This window comes from Anabrus simplex, chromosome 1, assembly GCF_040414725.1.
Source record: "Anabrus simplex isolate iqAnaSimp1 chromosome 1, ASM4041472v1, whole genome shotgun sequence".
Lineage (NCBI taxonomy): Eukaryota > Metazoa > Arthropoda > Insecta > Orthoptera > Tettigoniidae > Anabrus > Anabrus simplex.
In genome coordinates, this window is record NC_090265.1 from 272,462,110 (window position 1) to 272,472,845 (window position 10,736).

At 39.8% G+C, this 10,736-nt stretch overlaps 3 non-coding genes across 3 annotated transcripts; all 3 read right to left on the reverse strand.

Annotated features, from left to right (window-relative positions):
• Window positions 1-2,394: 2,394 nt before the first annotated feature.
• Window positions 2,395-2,468, reverse strand: TRNAL-CAA (transfer RNA leucine (anticodon CAA)). The gene has a single exon. It is a non-coding gene; the product is annotated as a tRNA-Leu (tRNA).
• Window positions 2,469-3,285: 817 nt separating this feature from the next.
• On the reverse strand, window positions 3,286-3,359 carry TRNAL-CAA (transfer RNA leucine (anticodon CAA)). Its single transcript has one exon. It is a non-coding gene; the product is annotated as a tRNA-Leu (tRNA).
• Window positions 3,360-3,883: 524 nt separating this feature from the next.
• TRNAL-CAA (transfer RNA leucine (anticodon CAA)) lies at window positions 3,884-3,957 on the reverse strand. The gene has a single exon. It is a non-coding gene; the product is annotated as a tRNA-Leu (tRNA).
• Window positions 3,958-10,736: the final 6,779 nt, after the last annotated feature.

The following is a 10,736-nucleotide window of genomic DNA, read 5'->3' on the forward strand; positions in this document are numbered from 1 at the left end:
AGGTTGTGGTATACAATTTCTAATCACTAGATAGTGTGCCAAAAGCCTGGATTAAATTCCAAACTTCTCCACAGTGCTCATATGGAGTGAGGGCATATGACGCTGTTGATGGTGATTCGTCCGTTGGATGGGAACATTAAGCCTTGAGTAGACCCCTTAGTGCTATTCGACAGGAGTAGGCTATGTGCCGGCACCAGGTTTCACCCTCTCCCTACTGTCATATATCACGTCATTCATTTCATACCAAGCTCGATAGCTGCAGTCGCTTAAGTGCGGCCAGTATCCAGTATTTGGGAGATAGTAGGTTCGTACCCCACTGTCGGCAGCCCTGAAAATGGTTTTCCGTAGTTTCCCATTTTCACACCAGGCAAATGCTGGGGCTGTACCTTAATTAAGGCCACAGCCGCTTCCTTCTCACTCCTAGCCCTTTCCTGTCCCATCATCGCCATAAGACCTATCTGTATCGGTGCGACGTAAAGCAACTAGCAAAAAAAAATTCATTTCATCTCATTAACTCCTCTGATGAGGTTGACGTCAGGAAGGGCATCTGGTCATAAAAACCTGCCACGACAGATTCATCTCACCTCATACCCAACCCCGTAGGGAAATAGGACAAGGGTTGGACAAACAATGGAGAGACCAAAACAATCGCAAGCACTCTTGAAAGAACTGACTGACTGTTGGAGCTCCTCAGATGTGGGAACAGGTGCAACAGCGTTACCTGCATATTGCGACTCCGTAACAGAGGAAATCTTAATAAGCTTTTGGGAGTGAAGTCTAGCCAGATTGAACAGCCCCCCTTTGAAGCAATATCTGACCTTTACACCTTGGTTGTCTGTAGATGTTACATATCGCATGGCAGCTGGATAAAGAGTGAAGAGTGTTAGAGCAAGCATACGCCCTTGTTTCAATCCTTGAGTGATTGGAAATGGATCAGAGATAATATTTTGATGAATGATTTGCCTAGACATCTATACTAATATTATAAAGAGGAAAAATTTGTATATTTGTAACGAATAGACACAAAAACTACTGAACCGATTTAAAAAAATTCTTCACTTATAGAAAGCTACATTGCCAGTGAGTAACCTGGGCTGTATTTTATTTTCAAAACAATTTGCGGTGGGCGGCATGGGGGGAGGGGGGAGATATAAAAATAATAGGCTAATATAGGCAAAATATCGAATTTGTCGTATAAGGACGAGACAAAGCTCAATTTAATCCTCTTGACGCAAAGAACAAAATTCGGTAAGCCCTATGGGCCCGAAAACTATGTTTCAAGACCCTAAAACCAACCGTTACGGAGATAATGGCACCACACTACCCCTGCTCTAGGAATCGGATAAAAGAAATTAACTGCCGTAACCATGGCAACGTCAGCTCCAGGATTCTAGAACAGCGAGATTATGCATTTACGTTTGGGCATAGCTGCCAACCAAAATTGGTACACATAAGACTTACTATCTGGAAAAAATATACTGTTGGGTAAGGCACTCATAGGACTCCTTTGAGCGGGGATGGAAAGGGGGTGAAGTACAAAAATCTTACTATATACTGTATTAAAATGTGTGTGTGTGCGTGCGTGCGTGCGTCCGTGTGTGTGTCTCTCTCTCTCTCTCTCTCTCTCCTCGAGCACTGTGGGGGTGGCCATCCCAGCACCCTTAAGGGAGGGGGGGTTAGTTATAAAAATAATCAAGAATAGTGTCGAATTCATAGTTTTCGGGGTCGCTGACTTGAAAAGTAATACTCCAGAATTTTTTAAAAGTCCAAGTTCAACCCCCTTTTAGGTGGAGAGTGAATGGGGTGGTGAGATATAGAAATAATTAAAAACAGTTTCGAATCCATATATTTCAGGGTCTCTGAGATGAATAGTAATACTTCGGATTTTTTACAAGTCCAAGTGAGGGGCGAACGGGGTGAGATATAAAAATAATCAAAAAACTATATATAAAAATGTTATCTTCTTCTTACTATATATAAAAATGGATCTACCGAGCTCGATAGCTGCAGTCGCTTAAGTGTGGCCAGTATCCAGTATTCGGGAGATAGTAGGTTCGAACCCCACTGTCGGCAGCCCTGACTATGGTTTTCCGTGGTTTCCCATTTTCACACCAGGCAAATGCTGGGGCTGTACCTTAATTAAGGCCACGGCCGCTTCCTTCCAACTCCTAGCCCTTCCCCGTCCCATCGTCGCCATAAGTCCTATCTGTGTCGGTGCGACGTAAAGCAACTAGCAAAAAAAAATGGATCTATGCGTGTGTAAATGACACATCTCCTCCTAAACCACTGGAGCAATTTCACTAAATCGAAACCGACTTTCAACCTATTAGGTCGTGTTACGTACATTTAGTACGTGTTGAAGAGATGTTAAGTACAGAACAAAAATGGCCAACCAGACACCAGTGGGATCTGAACCCACAACCTCCCGATTTTGCGTCGGTTGCTCTACCAATTGAGCTATGGTGGCCTAGGCCATCTTTGTTCTGTTGGAAAGGATCTGAGCTACAGGTCTGGTACTACTACCATCACACTGTAGAGTGCGTTTAAGTTGCCCGTTGAGGGCCAAGTCAATGAATATTGAATTTTCATGACCGCATTGTAATCGAAACCGACTTTCAACCTATTAGGTCGTGTTACGTACATTTAGTACGTGTTGAAGAGATGTTAAGTACAGAACAAAAATGGCCAACCAGACACCAGTGGGATCCGAACCCACAACCTCCCGATTTCGCGTTGGTTGCTCTACCAATTGAGCTATGGTGGCCTAGGCCATCTTTGTTCTGTTGGAAAGGATCTGAGCTACAGGTCTGGTACTACTACCATCACACTGTAGAGTGCGTTTAAGTTGCCCGTTGAGGGCCAAGTCAATGAATATTGAATTTTCACGACCGCATTGTAATCGAAACCGACTTTCAACCTATTAGGTCGTGTTACGTACATTTAGTACGTGTTGAAGAGATGTTAAGTACAGAACAAAAATGGCCAACCAGACACCAGTGGGATCCGAACCCACAACCTCCCGATTTCGCGTTGGTTGCTCTACCAATTGAGCTATGGTGGCCTAGGCCATCTTTGTTCTGTTGGAAAGGATCTGAGCTACAGGTCTGGTACTACTACCATCACACTGTAGAGTGCGTTTAAGTTGCCCGTTGAGGGCCAAGTCAATGAATATTGAATTTTCACGACCCCATTGTAATCGAAACTGACTTTCAACCTATTAGGTCATGTTACGTACATTTAGTACGTGTTGAAGAGATGTTAAGTACAGAACAAAAATGGCCAACCAGACACCAGTGGGATCCGAACCCACAACCTCCCGATTTTGCGTCGGTTGCTCTACCAATTGAGCTATGGTGGCCTAGGCCATCCATCTTTGTTCTGTTGGAAAGGATCTGAGCTACAGGTCTGGTACTACTACCATCACACTGTAGAGTGCGTTTAAGTTGCCCGTTGAGGGACAAGTCAATGAATATTGAATTTTCACGACCGCATTGTAATCGAAACCGACTTTCAACCTATTAGGTCGTGTTACGTACATTTAGTACGTGTTGAAGAGATGTTAAGTACAGAACAAAAATGGCCAACCAGACACCAGTGGGATCCGAACCCACAACCTCCCGATTTCGCGTTGGTTGCTCTACCAATTGAGCTATGGTGGCCTAGGCCATCTTTGTTCTGTTGGAAAGGATCTGAGCTACAGGTCTGGTACTACTACCATCACACTGTAGAGTGCGTTTAAGTTGCCCGTTGAGGGCCATGTCAATGAATATTGAATTTTCACGACCCCATTGTAATCGAAACTGTCTTTCAACCTATTAGGTCATGTTACGTACATTTAGTACGTGTTGAAGAGATGTTAAGTACAGAACAAAAATGGCCAACCAGACACCAGTGGGATCCGAACCCACAACCTCCCGATTTTGCGTCGGTTGCTCTACCAATTGAGCTATGGTGGCCTAGGCCATCCATCTTTGTTCTGTTGGAAAGGATCTGAGCTACAGGTCTGGTACTACTACCATCACACTGTAGAGTGCGTTTAAGTTGCCCGTTGAGGGCCAAGTCAATGAATATTGAATTTTCACGACCGCATTGTAATCGAAACCGACTTTCAACCTATTAGGTCGTGTTACGTACATTTAGTACGTGTTGAAGAGATGTTAAGTACAGAACAAAAATGGCCAACCAGACACCAGTGGGATCCGAACCCACAACCTCCCGATTTCGCGTTGGTTGCTCTACCAATTGAGCTATGGTGGCCAGAGGAATGTTATCTGGGCCAGGAGCCTTGCCAGGTTTCAGTTTACTGAGAACAGCATTGGATTCCTTGAATGTTGGTGGGAGAACCTCCATGGTTGTTGGGAATATAGAGGCACATCATCGAGAAAGTCTCCAGCAGCATTTGAACTCCGATTGAGAAGAGTGGAGAAATGTTCCTTCCAATGCTGTTGGATTTTTGACTGTCAGTAATATAATGCAGTAGAAATAGTGTTAGAGGTGGCACTTATTGCAACAAAAATGTTTCTTGTTGTAAATGGTAGGTAACAAGCTCTTAATCAACATACTAATACATCCATACTGTCGTGCATAAAAAATCTTATGTGGTATCAAATTACAGGAAATTTCATGCTGAAAAAGAATATGATTATGGGTTTTAAAAGTAAAATGTTTACAAAGATGAAATAGAGAGGAAAATGATTTAAAAATACACCTGTATGACCCTGAGCGATCACAAAATTTTGAAATGCACTTATTTGCGGTTGAGCATATGCTACTTTTTTATGAGTTTAGTTCTTTGTAATTATGCTAAATACACAAGAATATACCTTCAACAAATGTGGGAACTGAAAACAGTGAATCCAGAACTCTACAAAATGCTGAATAAAGGCCATTTTACTGTTGGAAGAAAGGAAAGGAAGTGAGCTGGTGTTTGGACCAATATGTACCTTGAGCAAACGCTCATGAAATGCAGTAAAAGTCATTCTGGTGTAACTCATGAAGGAGGAATGACTCAAAATCAATGTGCAACTTGGATTTTGAGCCATTTTAAATGCAGTGAAATAACATGTGCAATGAGTTTGCTGACCAGTATTTCACGAATCAGTAGTGAAGAACATACTGATTTAACTGATGCAAGCATGGCCAGAGATTTCAAAGATATGAAAAAGTTTTTTATAGATCACAATCCATTTACTGCTTCAAGTGATTTATGGAATATTTTAAATGGAATTACAGATAGTAAAAAAATGAGCTTGATAGCTGCAGTCGCTTAAGTGCGGCCAGTATCGAGTATTCGGGATATAGTGTGTTTGAACCCCACTATCGGCAGCCCTGAAGATGGTTTTCCGTGGTTTCCCATTTTCACACCAGGCAACTGCTGGGGCTCTACCTTAATTAAGGCCATGGCCGCTTCCTTCCCAGTCCTAGCCCTTTCCTGTCCCATCGTCTCCATAAGACCTATCTGTGTCAGTGTGACGTAAAGCCAATAGCTAAAAAAATAGCAGATAGTAAACACAAAGTTACTGCAATAAATGCTGAATTTATTGGAAGAAACATCCAAGATGAACTTACAGGCTAACTTCTTAAAGATGAAACTTTATTGAAATCAGACCAAGCAGAAACCATGAAAATATCGGGGAAAGGGATTGTTACTGCTGGTGAGACTCACCATGTAGATTTGCGTCTTTTAACACAGAGGATTCTTGCTTGCATTCCCTTGGATAATCATGTTCAAGATGCAAGAGAGTTTTTCAATTACGAGTTATCCAATCTACCAACTTCATTATTTGACCATGGTACCCAGCAAATGAGAAAAACTGATAAATCATCATTGGCAAGCTCATTAGATAGTATGAATGTCAACGAAATACAATGGTCTCTATGCCAGGAAAGTGCTTCCTATGTTCTTGATGGAGGTGCATTAATTCACCGGTTGCCATGGTCTGCTTTTGCAACATTTGGCGATGTCTTAACACGAATCGTATGTCAACAGAAGGTATGGAAAAGCGACAATAGTTTTGAGATAGGTAAGAAAAAACAAATATAAAGGATATGGAGTATAGATTGCACATGAAGCGATAATCTGTTGTAGTACCTTTGATGAAAATTTGCCTGTGATCATAAGAAAAACAAATTTCTTTCAATGAACAAACAACGCTTTATCAATATACTGGGGAGTTATTTTCAAGGAAGAGGTCATTCCGTCATTCATGCAAAAGGAGATGCAGACACACTAATTGTCAATGAAGCTTTAAACATAGCCCAGGAAAAACATGTCACTGTAGTAGCTGATGATATTAATATTTTAATCTTACTGCTATATCATTCTTCTGAAGACATTCAATGTGGTCTGCCACTCTATCAGATGAATTTCATGACATTCAAGCCATGCAACAATCTGTTGGAGAGGAGACTTGCAAAACTTTAATTTTTATTCACGCATTAACAGGATTTAATGCCACCAGTCCAGTAACTTTGTTTTCACTATCCATAAATCACTTGAAGAAGCAGTAAATGTATTGTGATCTATTTTAAAAAATGCATTATCTTTCTCATATCTTTGCATTTCAGTACTCTGGTGTAGTTTTGAGAAAAGTTGTTGAGAATGAAATGAAATGGCGTATGTCTTTTAGTGCCGGGAGTGTTGAAGACATGTTCGGCTCGCCAGTTGCAGGTCTTTTTGGTTTGACTCCCGTAGGCGACCTGCACGCGTTGATGAGGATGAAATGATGATGAAGACAACACACACACCCAGCCCCCGTGCCAGCAAAATTAACCAATGATGGTTAAAATTCCCGACCCTGCCGGAAATCGAACCCGGGGCCCCTGTGACCAAAGGCCAGCACACTAACCATTTAGCCATGGAGCCGGACAGTTGTTGAGAAATTATTATAGACATCCTGCTTATTTTTCAGCATTTAAGGGCAGTTTGAATTTCCATTCCCCATAATAATAAAAATAATAATAATCTACGAGCTGTAATAATCTGTCTAATTAGTTTTAACCACATTTCTATTATTTCCATTTACTTGTTGAAATTAAGATATTTTAAGATTGTTTTAAATTCCATAACTGTTACTCCTAAGAGCATTTTAGAATTGTAGTGTAGTTATTTTGTTAGATATACTAGTATCTTGCTTGCATTCTTCACTGTTATGTATTCCTTTCAGTATTCTGTGAGTTAATTAACCACATTTCTCAATTCTGTTAACATGTTGCAGGATAAAATGTAATGTGATTAAGTAATACTGTAGTGTTTATTTTATTAGTTAGTATATTGCTTGCTTACCATATTGTTCAATAAATTTCCAGTTTCTTTGCAATCATGTAAGAAAAGGCTAGGAAAACAACAGATAGGGAATATGCCACCTGGGCAACTGCCCTAAATACAGATCAGTAGTGTTTGATTGATTGATATGTACCATATGACTAAACTCCCTATGGTTGGAATTTGCCAACAGAAACATCCAGCAGTAGTCTGCCTTCATCTTGGGTGTTGATTAGACATAGTGTTGCTCCACTTGATATGCTCATTTTAGGCCAAGCAGCCAAGTTATAGCAGGAAGGAGGTGTATTCAATGGGGATGGAAAATAGCCTTGAGGGCATAGGTTTGTTTATGATACTTGTCTAATAATGCCATCATTTCACAATATGGAAGAGATGGGAATAAGCAATATTAAAGCAGAAGAAATAGGGTTAGTTACCATTGTCCAAATAACCAAGGAAATGAGAGTTAAGAATTTAAGTTTTGTAACTAAGCTAACAGTAAATGAGCAGGAAATTGATCAAGCAGATTCCCTCATGTGCATTAGTATCACTGTTCCAATTGAAAAAAAAAAAAAAATAGAGCAACAGTGATGATGTCAAGAGTGAAATTCGGAAAATTAATTGAGCTTGGTTCAACTCTATGCTGCTAGGCAAAATAAGAACATCTCAAGAAAAGCTCTCTTATATGGCTATGAAATTTCAAAGGCCAACAAAGCAGATATCAAAGCAAATTATGAAGATGAAGAGATGAATTGTGATATCTAAAGATCTGTAGAAGGCAATAAATCAGCATCTAATTTAAGATCTAAGTGAAGGAGAACTGTTGAAAAGGCTGTTTGGAAAGAATGGAGTATCCTCAATGGTGCCTATGCACCACTAGGAGCAATAATAAATAAGCAAGTCAAATTGTTTCTATTTGTATAATTTCTGGCTGAATTCCATCCACTCCAAGTATACAGTATTACAGTTTACTTACCATTCTCTTCACCTTTTATCCGTAATTTTCATTCTCTTTCCACTGACTTTTGTACGGTATTCCAAAATATGACCATATTTAATTGAATTTTAAAATTATTTCCATCTGTTTGCACCACCTTAGGACTACAATGATTTTTACCTAACTTAATAAAAAGACTATTCATTTTCCCTTTCCTTTCCATTCTGTATTATATTCCAGATGTACGAGGAACACTAAAGAGCAGTAAAATGCATTGATAGAATATATACAATAAAATACTCCATAGATATTTTTGTTAAACTTCCTTGATGGAGGGTAGTGTACAAACAAATTCCATTCCATTGAATCCCAGATGCTATTTATTATTTTAAGAAGAAATATAAGATAATTATTCCTTCATAAGTCCAGTCCTAACTGAATGAGGTCTAACCATTTGAAGAATAAAGGTTGTTGTTGTTTGAGTCATCTGTCCATAGACTGGTTTGATGCAGCTCTCCATCGTGCCCTATCCTGTACGAACCTTTTCATTTCTACATAACTGTTTCATCCTACATCTGCTCTAATCTGCTTATCATATTCAAACCTTACTGCCTACACTTCCCTCAAAAACCAACTGCATGTTCGAACTGAGCAAATTTCTTTTCTTAAGAATGGCCTTTTTTACTTGTGCTAATCTGCATTTCATGTCCTCCTTACTTCTGCCATCGTTAGTTATTTTACTACCCAAGTAACAGTATTCATCTACTTACTTTAAGACTTCATTTCCTTTTCCTGCATCACCTGACTTTGTTCAACTGCACTTTTGTTTTGGAGTTACTTTTTTTCCTCTTGTACTTCTTACCGAAGATTCTGTCTATACCATTGAGCAATTTCCCCAGATCTTCTGCAGTCTCAGATAAAATAACAATATCATCAGCAAATCTCAAGGTTTTGATTTCCTCTCCTTGGATTGTGATTCCCTTCCCAGATTCCTCTTTGATTTCCTTTACTGCCTGTTCTATATAAACATTGAAAAGGAGGGGAATAATCAACTTTGCCTAACTCCTTTCTGGATTGCTGCTTCCTTTTCAAAACCCTCAATTCTTATCACTGCAGACTGATTTTTATACAGATTGTATGTGATCCCAATCACCTTCAGAATCTCAAATAGCTTGGTCCAATCAATATTATCAAATGTCCTTTCAAGATCCACAAATGCCATGTATGTGGGCTTGGTCTTCTTAATTAGATCCTCTAAGATCAGACGTAAAGTCAGGAGTGCTTCACATGTACCTACATTTTTTATGAAGCCAAATTGATCTTCCAGCTCAGTTTCAACTTGTCTTTCAATTCTTCTGTAAATAATACATGTCAAAATTTTGCAGGAATGAGATACTAAACTAATGGTGCAGTAGTTTTCACACTTGTCAGCACCGGCTTTCTCAGAAATTGGTATAACAACATTTTGCTGAAAATTGGATGGCACTTCTCCTGTCTCATATATCTTACACACTAAATGGAATAACCTCACCATGCTGATTTTCCTAAGGCAGTCAGTAATTCAGAGGGAATGTCATCAATTCCAGATGCCTTGTTCCTGTTTAGGTCTCTCAAAGCTCTGTCAAATTCTGACCTCAAAATTGGGTCTCCATTTCATCAGCATCAACAGCGTCTTCTTGTTCTAGAATGTTATCATCTACTTCTTTCCCTTGCTACAATTGTTTAATATATTCCTGCCATCTTTCTGCCTTGTCTTCTTTCCCTAAAAGTGCTTTTTCATCTGAGCTCTTAATATTCATACACCTACTTTTCCTCTCTCCAAAGGTTTCCTTGATTTGCCTGTATGCAGCATCTGCGTTTCCTAGGACCATACAACCTTCAACCTCCTTGCACTTCTCCTGAAGCCATTCTTCCCTAGCTGTTCTACACTTTGTATCCACTTCATTTTTTAATCGCCTGTATTCCTTTCTGCTCTCTTCAGTTTTTGCATTCCTGTACTTCTGTCGTTCATCAATGAGGTCTAGTATCTCCTGAGTTATCCACTGATTCTTAGTTAGTCTTTCCTTTCTTCCTATTATTTCTTCAGCACCCCTACTGACCTCACGACTGTCCATTCTTCCTCTATGGTGTTTCCTTCAGCCTTTTCATTTAGTCCTTGTGTAACATGTTCCTTGAAACAGTCCCTCACACTCTTTTCTTTCAACTTGTCTAGATCCCATCTTCTTACATTCCTTTCTTCAATTTCTTCAAGTTCAGATGGCATTTCATGACCAACAAGTTGTGGTCAGAGTACACATCTGCTCCTGGGAAAGTTTTGCAACCCAACTCCTGGTTTTCTGAATCTCTGCCTTATCATAATGAAGTCTATTCGATCCCTTCCAGTGTCTCCAGGTCTCGTCCACGTATGCAACCGTTGTTTGTGGTATTTTAACCAAGTATTAGCAAGGGTTAATTTATGATCAGTGCAGACTTCAATCAGCCAACTTCCTCTTTCATTCCTCTGTCCCAATCCAAATTCTCTTACTGTATTACCTG